This window comes from Catharus ustulatus, chromosome 1, assembly GCF_009819885.2.
Source record: "Catharus ustulatus isolate bCatUst1 chromosome 1, bCatUst1.pri.v2, whole genome shotgun sequence".
In the NCBI taxonomy this organism is placed as follows: domain Eukaryota; kingdom Metazoa; phylum Chordata; class Aves; order Passeriformes; family Turdidae; genus Catharus; species Catharus ustulatus.
In genome coordinates, this window is record NC_046221.1 from 102,928,270 (window position 1) to 102,940,460 (window position 12,191).

General features: G+C 35.9%; 1 protein-coding gene across 1 annotated transcript in view; it reads right to left on the bottom strand.

The window, feature by feature from the left end:
* The window catches only part of DOK6 (docking protein 6), a 244,803-nt gene that overhangs the window by 125,393 nt on the left and 107,219 nt on the right, over positions 1–12,191 (bottom strand). The window lies entirely within an intron of this gene.

The window sequence follows — 12,191 nt, forward strand, 5'->3', positions numbered from 1 at the left end:
TCATTCTTATCTCAACCCGTGATTTTCAGCTTTTGTGCCTCCAATTCTCAACTCCATCCCAACAGAGTGCGAAGGGGAGGGGAAGGGGGAGTGAGTGAGCAGCAGTGTGGTTTTGAGTCCTTGTGGGAGAACTAAACTGGGGAGTACCATTCCTAAACCCCTAGGGTTATTTATACTTATAAACTTTGTAATTGATAAAAAACCCACATAACTAGGTGCAGTCTTAGGTTGCAAAACTTTAATAACTCTATTTCTACAATAAATATAAACAAACTCTGTTTCTTTAAGAAAGTCCTATGTGGAAGCAGTTTAAAATTACATCAACTCAGCCTTGAGATTTTGTATAATCTATTTTTCTATTCCTGTACTCATACAACTTGGATCAGTTTCAGAATCTGCATCAAATACAAAACCTAATGTTGGAAGAAGTGTTTCATTAGTTAACAGAGTTAACTGAACTAATATGTCAAATACCATCACTACATTTGTAAGGATACAACCTCATATGTCTTTAAAACATATCTGTCATCTCAAAAGAAATCAAACTTTCATTTTATTTTCTAGATATTTGAAAACCTTATCAACAATAAAATACTCTTGCAACAAATTTACAACATAAACAATTCAATCTATTTCCATTTTCTTTTGATGCAATATATAACTACAATTAACAAAAATGGAAGAAAAATATGTTATTCCAACCAGAGCTGCTGGCCCTGCCTATATTAAACTGATTAACACTTCATATTATAAAATCTTTTTCTCAGTTTCTTGGAACTCTGGGCAAACTTTATCTGTTTAGAGTCAGAACATTTGCCTCAGGTAGAATTAATTTCTAGAAAAACGTCATCCATGAGTTTGGACATTTATGATTACAGAAAAATGTGGACTGAAGGTAGGTGTTTTTTTGTTTGTTTGTTTTGATTTGTAATTGTCATGCTCCTAGTGTACAGCTCCAGCATTTCTTTTCACATGTTGAAAATGCTGTTTATAAAGCAGAAGAGATTTTACATGGCTCAGAAAAATAATGGAACTTGCTGGGGCAAAGACATTTCAATAAGATATTGATAGTACATGAGCAGTGAGAGGCATCAAGGCAACAGAAGACACTGAGACAAAGCATGAAGTGGAATGTGTCATGCGCTGATGAACTTGAGACCAGAACTGAAGACTGCTCTAGAGTCTGTCTTGACAGCCTTTAGCAAAACTTACTTCAATTTGTCAATATTGTTGTTGCAACAAGTGGGCCAAAAATGGACATGATACTATAAATATGGTCTAATGTGTGAGAATAATCACTCTCTGTGCTGACTGGCCATGGTTCTGTCCATAAAGCCCATGGAGCTTTGCTGAGGCACCAAGATCCAGGGCCCCACCTGCAGCCTTTTCCCAGTTTGCCAATGCCAAACCTGTGCCATTGCAGGGGCTCTTCTATCCCCAGGCTGCCACCGGGTTTTTGCCCTTATTCAGTTTAACAAAGTCCATGCCAGCCCGTTTTCCAGCTTGTTCAAGTTCCTGAAAAGCTAGCCTGACTAACAAAAGCATATTAACTGATCCTTCTCAATTCGTACAGTTGGTGCAGCTCCCTCATTTCCTCCAGGTCCCTGATAAAAATACCAAGAGAGGTCCCAGTACAGACCACAGTAGTTCCACACTTGTTAAGGACCTCCAAGCAGGTTACAACCCATTAACCACGACTTTCTGGGTCCAACCAGCTGACCAGCTTTACATCATCTATACATCCACCTGCATAAATAATAATGTCATAGCTTCAATTTCAGAATATCATGGGAGAAAATGTGAAAAGCCTCGCTAAAGCTCTTCTCATCACATATCATAGATGGCAATCATACTGGTCAGGCATGATTTATCCTTGGAAAATCCCTGCTGCCTTTCTCAAATGCTATCTTTTCCTTCACATGTCTGGAAATATTTTTTGGGGACTTCTGACACAGAAATATATTTTCATATAATTCACTCCACAGTTCTCTCCATAGACTGAAGTAAGACTGCCAGAAATTCTCTTGGTTGACCTTTGGTTGACTGCCAGAATTCTGTGTTCTCCAGGTTGACCTTTTGGCCTTTTTTTGGACACTGGTACAACCTTTGCCTCACCATTTGTTTCCTAATCCCTTATAATTTTAATTTTTGTCATGCATTTTCAGGGCTTTGTAAGAATCCATATATTTCACTACTTTTTGGTTTGGAGGAAAGAGAAGGGCTGAATACTACAAATATCCCTGTCCTATTAAAGAATTTACTGAAATATTTGTTGATTTTCCTTATCTATGCATGGTAAATGAACTAATGTGTGAGAGGCCTCTTCTGACTCACCCAAAGCACTAATCTCAAGGAAATCCCCCAAAAGAGGAAAGAAAGCATTAGCAGGCAGAGGAGAGAGCAGACTCTAGAATTCAAAACCTGAGGGAACAATACCAAATCCATAAGTCGTTACTGAATTTTGAAGACACAGAAGGCCCCAAAGTCATAGACGGAGGGTACAGATCTATCAGTCTTGCTAAATAAGAAGAGCAAAATATTTAAGAGGATTTGGGACACAAAACAGTTCAGGTTATTATTAAAGAGAATTAAAAATATAGCTGCCAGTGCAATACGAAAAGAAAAACACTAATAGAAGGAAAAAGTTGCAGTGATTCTTACACAAGCAATTGACACAGAAAGTGATATTTTCACATGTGTGTGCATGTGTGACAATGCACACCATGCAGAAAAAACGTGCCTCAAATCTTGCTGTACTTAAAAAGGAAAATTTCTCTTTCTGGAATAGCAGAAAAGGAAATAGAATTGCTTTGAATAGTGACAACAAGGCATGTTAAACCTTCTTCTAGTCTCTCATATAGTAGAGATCTATTCTTTTTTCTTAACACTTGAGTGTCACAGATTACTGAAAGATCCTGCAATGCTTATAAGTTAATAATGATAATAGAGCAAAAAATGTTACATTCCTGGCACTACAAAATTTTGAGAGTAATTTTTGTTTGAAACATAAATACAGACATACCTGAGTACATACACATGGTCATCTGTAAAGCTGTTTTTTTGAATCATCTTATTGATCAGTACATTAATCCTGCCTTGCTTAATATAGTTACATATGCAACATCCATCACACATGAATATTGTCAGCACAAAATGTACCTACAACAGAATTCTTTTTATTTGCTAGTGGGATTTTAATGCCTGAAAGAGAAAATGAAAACACCCCCAATTCTTATATGTTGCTTTTGGGTACCCTATAAGAGATTAGATTGATCAACATACAAGGCAGGTGAAGAAAAAGAGACTCCACGCAGGAAAAAAGGTATTTAATTTAAACACATTTAGATTTTCCTATGTCTCTGGAATCACAGGACCTCCCTAGACAGCACAAAGCTTCTCATAACACCGTGACAGATAAAGTAACACGAATTGCCTCTTCCAAACTCCCTGACCTTTTTTCTCTAAGACAAAGATTTTTGAGTCATTTGTAGTCTCACACAGAAATCATATCACTCTTGTGTACATCTTTCCATTAAAAATGGACCTATTCGAAACTACTGTGAGATATTGTGAGACACTTATTTCCTTACTATAGTGGTTTAGCATAGGTGGTCAAAGCATTTCTGCCTGTTATGCTTTTTTCCAAAAATGGTATCTTTCTCATTGGGGTGCTTTGCTTTACAAGAACTGAAGGAAATAATTTTAGCTATAATATTTTGAGGATATAGAAAATTTATAGAGATTTTAGGAAGTATAATTTTACTGGCAAGCTAACAGAAGAAGAAATGAGAACACTTTGGAAACACAAATATACACTCACAACTAGAAAGGCCATATTATCAAATAAGCCCCTCAGTATTTCTATTGGTTAGGTAATTTTCAATATCAAATAGAGATGAGTACTTGCTTCAATTTTCTTGTTTTCAAATTGTACCATATGCTTCCCTTCATGCTCAGAGTAGAAAGATAGAGGCAAAACTGTGAAAGTCTATCCTCCCATTGATAGAGAATTAAGTTAATGAAATTCTGAATTCTGGATTTAATGCCAATTAAGCATGAGTCATTTCTCTACTTGCTTGAACATGTGCAATTAAAAAATAAACACTGGAGAGTATATTATCTTGTATGAAGGAAAAAATGAGCTTTGCCTTGGCAACTTTGCCTTGGCAACCATTGCTTTATCTCTAGGATTTTTAAAACTGTGACTTCAATTTTATCAATTATTTTTAAAAAAAACTACAAAAACAAGAAAGCATTTTTAAGAGGGGAATAGTATCAAAGCAATGAAAAGGCAAAAAGAAAACTTATAAAATCATAATACTTTGAAATAATTTTAAACATAATTTTGCAGTTTTTAACAAGGTTTAAAAGACTAATAGAATTGAAAAGAAAATATTAAAAAGTCCCTGTTTTTATGCATAGGACATTAGGTAAATCTACTTTTTTAAGCAAGGAACATTATACCAAAATTTGCTCCCTGTGGTATTATAATGGACTTGTTGACAAAATTCAGCTTAATACATTGAAAATATTCTTTTTCTCCACAACAACAAAATATCATTCTGAAACTACCTAGACCACTGATAACCTTGTATGAGTAAGAGAAACACTAAAAAGGGAAAATTTTCTGTGCCATTACATATGTAAGAGTCGTACCTAGACTTTCTACACACACACACACACACACACACACAAACACAAAAAAGGCATTTTCCCGTTGTGGGATTATACTTTGCCTAAAATTTTGTTCACATTGAAAACAATCCAAAGTAACAAAAACTTTGAAAAACAGTTTTCCTAGTTCTCCCAAAGTTAACTTCACCAATGAATAAAATACCTAATATTGCCTGTTCTGTGAGCAAACTTGCAAATAGATTTTTTCTGATTTTTTATCCTTTAATTTCTTCCAATAGGTGAAACAAATGATTTTCTATTAATCTGTGATTATGTAGTATACAACTTTCCACTTCCATTAGCATGTTAACTTAGACTTTCTCTTCTCTACTGGGCATTAGTGCAATCATTTAGTGCCATCCTCCTTATGTTGCTCAGTGTAGTTTGTGCTAGGGACTCTTAGCACCTGGACCATTTCTCAGTTCTCCTACTCATCATCAGTAACTCCTGCTTCATATGTCCATCACTCAGCAGCCCACACATACATTTCTTAGTTTTCTTTTTTTTTTTCTACTTGGTTTCTTGAATTTATTTTTTTTTTTGTATCAGTCTTTAAAACCACTTTTGTTTTTTCTCTAGAAAGACAGCTTAACACTGATTGATGAAAAAATGTGGAAGAGTTACTAAGCTTACATGTTTCCAAAATTTGCTGAGGTTTCTTTCTATCTTTTAGATTTTTTTTTCATTTATTATATCTCTTTTTTTCTTCCTTTCTTGGAGGAGGGGAAATGCTGTTTGACATAGCTCTTTCAGAGACATTCAAGTCCTTCATTTCTCATTAATATTTGATAAAAGGAGACATAGCCTTTAAGGGTTGCTAGGTAGGATAACTTCTAGGACTGGTAAAGGCATCATCTCATTTGTGCAAAATTATACTAGGCTAGGCTTGCATCAGGGACTCAAGGCTACACATCAGTGTTGGTTACTGTAACTTGGTTCTACTCACAGTCAGGAATTTGGTTAACCTCAAAGATTCCTTCTAAGCACAGATAAAAAGAAATGCACTTGTTCTGGAAACAATTTTTTTGGGATGTTTGGATTGTTCATCAATATATATACATTTTTACAGATACATCAAGCACTGAACAAGAATGTGAAAGATCCTATAATAAGTTTTCTGACACTATTGCTCATACATCTTCATCCCTCATGAATCCTCCAAATATTGCTCCAAGTAATGCAATGCCCTTCCTCTCATACTCATTGTTTTTCTTTATCTTGGTCTAGAAATAAGCCCAAAACTTTGTTTTGTGTTGGTGCAACATCTCACCTGAAAGAACACCATATTCAGAGCTTCCACTTGCTTCCTTTAGTAAATGTTACATAGGAATAATAATGTCCATAATTATTAACACCTTGTAAATACTTTCTAACCACATCTGGGTGGATCAACCATCAAAAAATAAATTAATAAAATATAGGGCAGTGCACCTACCTTAAAAACAATAGAAGATACTAAGAAGGACTTCTCTGAAGGAACTAACGATTAACAAATCTCATGCTATATGGTCAAAAAGGCAAGAGAATCTGAGGAAGTACTTAGCTTATGCTCTCGCTTTGAAATCAAATACATCTATATCTCCTTGATGTCTTATAATAATAATTTTTAACCTGAGAGGTTTACAGAAACTTGAAGTAATCGTTCTGCGTGAAGATCCTAAACCTGACTCTAATACCAAATTCCTTAAACTCCCTACTCCATACCAGAATGTGCAAGAATTGTCAGATGCCAGTGGATTGAGTTGCAAGAAACACTAAATGATTGGTCTATATTAGTTTTAGTGCATGTCTGTGCCAAGAGACTAGAAAACCATCCAAAAAACATCTTGACAGATTTCAGAAGTCTAACTCCATTTGTCTCTAGCTACACCAACTGTAATTTAATTTCAATAGTAATGTTGCAGATTTCTATTAAATAATTCAACGCAGGAAAACTACTAATATAAGAAAGCCTTTGGTGGCAGGTAGCCATAGCGGGATACACAGATATAGGTTGATGATCAAGGAAATTATTTACGATTGCTATAAGTAAAATTAAATCTCTGAATAGCACACCCAGGCTCTGAAGTAGTCAGTTACCTCCATCTAGCCAGAAAATTCAGATAATACAGTTCTAGTAACAAACTTCTGGTGTCTCTTAAAACACTTTAGCCCTTGCCTGCCTATCAATCTAAAGTTTTTTTAATGAAAATTTTTTATCTAGGTAAATAACCGGAAATAATTACAAGATTACAATTTCATTATACTAGAAAAATATTTTATATTATGAAACTGTTACCGTCAATTCATTTTAAAACACCTATCCTTAAAAATACTTGAGTGTTTCATTACCATTTCAGTATCTTAGTTATATTCTTAAATGTGAAAAGCTATTAAATTCCAAAAGACACTTAATTTAAACAAAGGCTGATATTAACAGAGTTGCATTGCTTCTTAACAGTAAATGTAATTTTCCTCTTTTCTGATTACTTTATTTAGAACTATATTGATTTCTTTCAAATGGGAAGGATTTTAGGAACAATTATTCAATTAAAAAATTCAACACTTTCTCTTTAATCTACAACATGTCACTATTGACATACACTGGACATTTTTTGTTTTCTTCTTGTACTGAAAATCTATTCTAGTCATGCAGCTGAAGATCTAGGTTTTCCTTTTGTATTACATGGAAATGTAAAACTGCACATCGTGGGGTCGGGTGCTCAAATAGTACATTTAAATAGATGAGAGAACTCTTCCACAATTACAGAAATATTACTTCCAAATAATTTATTGTATTTGCATCACTACAAAAATTACAATTCTATGGTAAATAAGAAAGGAGGTCCAAAAGAGATTAAAACCACAGAAATAATGGATAAAATCTAAAGTGCCCTGTTCTGGGTTATATCTTACTTGAATTCTTCCAAACATGTGCCTCCCATATGAAACTGGGAGGAAAATGATTCTGCAATTCCATCTACTGAATGTTATTTCCACTGCGCACAGTCCTGGAAATTGCCTGGGCAGAGGAAAAGGTCTGAATTTACATAAATGGGTTTCTGTTTTGCATTGCACACTACCTTCCTGTCATTTAAGTTCTAACTAGAAAAAATAGAAGCAGAAGAGAGAGCTATAAAATGCAATCATTTATCCTCTTATTTCTTAAAAATTGCTCCCATACAACCGTCTGTTGCATAACACCACACAAGCAGTAATGTGACAGAGCAAAAGCCAACACAGGGGCAAAGAGCGGGGACTTCGGTGAGTGATGCCCAGACAGTAAAAAACCACCCCAAATCAGAAACAGCATTGGAGCAATAAGAAAGTGATATAAAAAGCACAGGCCATGTCAGCTATCACAGAAAGAAAAAGACAAATGAGGTACCAATATGCTGCTTCCAGTCTGCAAAAGGAGAACAGGAGATGTTGGCTCATTACAGATCAAAGGACCACAGTCAGGATCTCAAAGCATCTAAGCACCTGCCTCCAGCTCAGCTTTCAGTCATACTATCTGCAGCTAGCAGTGGCTCCTTCAATACTGCTAAATCCAATTGCCACAGAGTAGAAGTTTTGTTACAGCTTTGGATAGGGCTATATGTGATTTGGGCTCTTAAGAAAAGGCACTGTGCTGCCTGAAAAGCATAAAGACCTTTTGGACTGAGGAAATGGTTGCATTAACAGAAGCACAGGCACCATAAATCAAGGGAAGTGATTTTTCTTTTTTTCATTAGATCACATCTATAATACTGTGCCCAGTTTTAGAGCTCCAATGAAATTGATATGACAAAGTGAGTTCAGCAGAGGGTCCCCAGGACAGCCAGAGCTGCACCACTTGCCCTGTGGGGTGGAGAGGTTGAAGGCAGCAGCTGCTCCATTCTGAAGCAGGGATGGCTTTAGGGGCAACTAGCTGCAGCCCCCTCAGTGCCTGCAGGGAGAGTTATCAAGGAAACAGAGCCAGGCTCTTCACAGCTGTGCCTGGGGAGAGGAAGATGGATAATGGGCATAAACTGGGACAAGAGATATCCAGAATGCCTACGAGAAGCAATGTTTCCAACCAGGAAGACAGTCCAGCAGTGGGACAGGGAGCCCAGGGAGGCTCTGCAATCTGCATCCTTGGAGGCTCAGGAGGACATTGCCCTGCACAACCATGTTTGCTCAGACCTTGGACCTCAGAGGTAGCTCTGCTATGAGCAGAAGCTGGACAAGAGAATTCTTCATAAGAAATAGCTTCTAAGTTTAAGAAAGGGATGCTAACTGACCTGCAAGGATATTTGGATCTTTGTGAGTTTGGGCAAACCTTTATGGGATTAGGCCATTCAGAGTATTTAAGATGAAACACATTTCCATGACATTAGCATATTTTGCACAAAACCAGCAATAGGACAAGGAGATGCAAGAGACTGGAGAACAAGACTTAATATGTACTAAGAGGCAGGGCAAAAAAAGTGAAAGAAAACCAATTTAATGAAAGAATAGCAAATCTTAAACCACAAGATTACAAGAGGAACATAATAAGGGAGAAATCCCAGGATCTGAGAAGTGAAAGAATGGATCATAAAAGAGCAAAAACAATTCAGAAAGAGAACAGAAGAGTTTTCCCCGTCTCTGCATGTGGATTTACCCTTGGAAAATGAGTTGTTATGGTAACAACACTCTCTAGGACTTTTGCCAAGGAGTGGCATATCAACCTCCACATTATGCCTCTAGGGCAAGTTGCAGCTGCTATTTCAGAGGAGTAAGTGCTTAAGAAACTTCTACCAAGTAAATGTTCATTCCTCCAAGAACTAAAAGGAAACCACACCTATAACAACAGTAAGAATCCTGGCTGTTAACTGGAAAAGTACATCATAAAAACAAAAAAAAAAAAGAAAACAGAGCAGAATTAATGAATATATTTAAAATAAATCAGGCTAAGCATAAGGCAGTAATGTCAGGCAAAAAAGAAAAATTTGACGGGAAGAAATATGTGTAGATCTGATAGTAGAAAGATAATGAATAATTCCTTCTTATCTTCCAGATAAAATTGAAATTTAAAAAAATGAATAAGTTTGAAATTTTCAGCATTTTTAGAAAACCTAGATGACATTATGCAAATTTAGACCGAATACAAAATAAAACAATTATTTTAATTTCTCAAAATTTAAATAAATGGAAGAGAAAGAAATATTATTACTATTTACAACTGTAGTGGGTTGACCACTGGCCAAACACTAGTGCACTCAAAATCACCTACTCATCTTTCTCTGCTATAATTGGAGCAGAGGAGGGGAAAAATCCAGTTAAAATAAAACTCATGGGGTTGAGATTAGGATTAGAAGAAGGGCAAGGCAGGCTCAATATTTTGAAGGGTTTCTCTCCATTCTTTAAGTCTTCACTGTTTCTAAGTATCTGACTTTCATATGGGTTACCAACTGGGTACTCAGTTTCATGATGTACACTAACTGATCACTTACCACATAAGCAGTTACAAACTCTTAATATTATCTCAATGAAATCTAAAAAAATTAAGGAAGGAAAACAATCTTCCCTGACTATCTTTTGTTATGCCACTTTAAATTCCAAATTGGTTGACAGTGTTAGTAAATCAGTACTCTACCAGGGCAGAGTAAGCATATTAAAGTCATATCATCTGCCTTTACTAGGCAAAGATGTGAGGATTTTCCAAGTCAAGTTACTTTCTCTCAAGCTGTGCTGCTGTAATACTGTCAGGATTGAGCTGCTGCCTAACCCATAAAATCAACCAGCCCACTGGGATTATTCTGGTCCTGGCTGGTAGCCTCGTGTTTGAAAGCGATAGTTAAAACCTGATCATTTCATGTGCACATGGAATTATTCCCTTAACAAACATTTTAATTAGGATTTTTAAATACATACTGAAAAAATGCATTCATGCTTCATGGGGTATTCGTACAGACAAATATCCCAGTTTATCTGCCGAACAAAAATCTCAGTTCTCCTCAATCCCATTTCCTTGCTATCCTAAAGATCCTTTGAAATATGTATTCCAATCTAAACTTTCACTTTGAAGTGTAATCTGAATACCAGGCTACTGTGTATGTATTTAAACAAAAGGGAAAAAATACAGCCTTCTGTAAAAGTGATTGTTAACAAAATTTAAACTAATGCATTAATATTAAAACAACACAAATTTTCTAATTTGCAACCCAGGTGCACATTTGAAAAATAGCATGCTAGAGAGAGGTGGCAGAGGGGGAAGATGATTCACAACTGAAATAAAATAGGTTTCACAATTATCCTTTCAAATTTCAGCTGCAATTAGAAAAAAACCAAAAAAACCAAAAAACCAAAAAAAACCTAACCCCAAAAAACACCTTTCAATATCAAACTTCCTGCCGCAGTTAGTAGGTATGCAAACAATATTTATGCAATATTTCACTATGAACACTAGACCATTACATAAGTGTTAATATCCTTGTGAGATGACTAAAATACACAGGACAGTTAGAAACCGTTTCCAGTTTTCAGAGTTTTCACTTTTAACATTCCCAAAGTACATGATTATGTCCAGATTTGTTTTATTTTTGACCCAAAGATATTGGTAAATTAAAAGAAATATGTTATTTGTCTTTGAGTAGAAAGGAGAAACATACTTTTCCAAAACTTCCTTTAAATTTTCCTCTCAGTTTACTTAAATCAGCTGACTCGCATTAGTTTCCAAAATGGTCTTGTTAGATCAGCTAAATTTAAAATAAGTGTTTATTAACATTGACTAAATTTGAAAACAAATCACTTACATGCAGTAATCACTTGAATGCAGTAAATGATGGGTATATATAATTCTTCCTGCTAATCTGCAAGTTAAAACCCCAACCATGAAATCTCTCACTGCACTGACAAACTGGGTCAGGAGTGTTAGAGGATCCAAGTAGCCAAGATCCAAGTAGGCTTTCAATGCACATAAATTATTACGCTTGTATCTGTGCTGTACATGATGCCAGTGGCCAAACCCCAGGTGTAATTCCTCTTCCTATCTGTTCCAATCTGTGAAAGCCTTTCCTTTCAGCTGTAGCTCCCTTTAGCCAGATCTTGAAACCATGGAGGTGACAGGGGTCAGAAGCAGGTGACAAAGGCTGGCTTAACTCTAACATAACACTTACAGAGGAAAAAAAAATCACAGTTTAGAACAAACCCACGATGCAGATTTTAAGGACCTCTCAGATGCTGAGTATCTGCTGAACTATTGAGGTATATTCAGAAAAAAATAATTATATTAGCCATGAGTACAGAAGAGACATCTTTGTCTTTGCCTTCCTTATTTCTGGTTTTCTCACCTTATACCAGAGGGGAAGAATACACACACAAGCACACGACTCAGCTGGGGGCTCAGATGCACTGCTGGCCATGGACAAGTGTTGCAAGCCAGTGTGTGCACATCTACAAACACAATCACAGACATATCCACTAGCTGACAGTTTCTGGTTTGTCTTGCTTTTAGAAAACATTAATACTTACACACCCACCACAAAAGTAGTATTATTTCGAAAAACTTTTCCCTCTGCTGATTTTTAAAGGCT